Genomic DNA, 1,509 nt, shown 5'->3' on the forward strand with positions numbered 1-1,509 from the left:
AATCTTAAGTGTAACGTATAATCTTATTGAAGGATCTTTCCTATTCTAATCCAAAATGGTTTAAATTCTTCTTGATGAAATGAAATTTATTATATCACAATTCATTCAAAGACATTTTCTCTTCCAACTGAAGTAGTGATTTAATTCTCCTTCAAAATATTATACAAAACATTATCACAAAATTGCGTTATCTTGTTTAATTTAAGTGTTATCACAAAAAATTAAAAACGTATAAAACAAAAATTTAATTTAAATAGAAAAATTTAATTTAAATAGAAAAATTTTTCATGTTAAAACACTTGATACTGCTAGATCTTGATATAATAACATAGTACAATAATAAAATATGAATGTAATATTTGTAATAGAAAAATAAGAAAAATAAGAATACAATACTTAGAAAATGTAATATTTAGAAAAATAATATAAATAAGAAGTATATTAATATAAAAAATTAGAATCATATTAAAAAATATTAAAAAATATAAACAGGATTTTGCTTCGTATCATCGACGCGAAATAAAATTCTGCTTTCTGATTGCAGAATGTCGTATATACGTCAAATCCAGTATAAATCCAGCAATTGATCCGAAGAAATTCATTTTCCTGTTGAGCGGAACTTGCGAATGCGGAATTAATGCGAGCCGCATTCGGTAAATTTAAATAAAGCAGAGGAATGAAAATTTTACTGCAGTGTCTGCTTGCATCGCAATATTTCGTCGGTGTGTTTAACTTCTTAACCTGAATAGTCATCGATTTCAATAACTAATCATCGTTCATAAGGCAGAGCGACTTTTTTTGTCAAATTTTTATTTATTTTTTTGCGAAAATGCATCGATTGGATGTATTTTCATCACTATTATTAAATCCGATTAAGAGTGCCGTACAAATGTGCTCATAATTCCTCAACGACTTGATATTATTTGGATAATTTTTAATTATTTGGATTACATTTAATTACGTGAAAATATATCAACTAAAAGTATTTTTATCAATATTTGAGGTAATCCAATTATTATATATAATATAGTTTTAGCCACAATTGCACTTATTCAATTCCTCCGTGATCGCATTACCGTAAAATAACAATAATGTTAATAACTGCAACTTATAATCTCTGCAGAGTGTAGAATGTATAAAATGTGCATAACTATCGCAGCGTTTGCAACGCTCGCTGACTATGTGTGACTATATATTGCTAGCGCCACATTTATCTCTTGTGCCAAAAATTCCAAAACATTATCCCCACTCCTAGCAGCGATGATGACGACTACAACGACGATGACGACGACGGCGACGACGAAGACGTTTCTTAGTTTTTTCTTAATAAAAGTTTCAGATTCGTATTTTGCGTCGCAATATTTCCACTAGTTGAGCACGTAGAGAAAAAAATAAAAACTTTTCATTATATATTCCGAGCGATTGCACTCGATTGAGTATACTTAGAATTCGATCAGTTCAGTCCTTATTGAGATCCAATAATTTCGATCTGGCGCAACTCATCGCGTA

The sequence above is a fragment of the Atta cephalotes genome, assembly GCF_000143395.1.
Source record: "Atta cephalotes unplaced genomic scaffold scaffold00037, whole genome shotgun sequence".
Classification (NCBI taxonomy): Eukaryota; Metazoa; Arthropoda; class Insecta; order Hymenoptera; family Formicidae; genus Atta; species Atta cephalotes.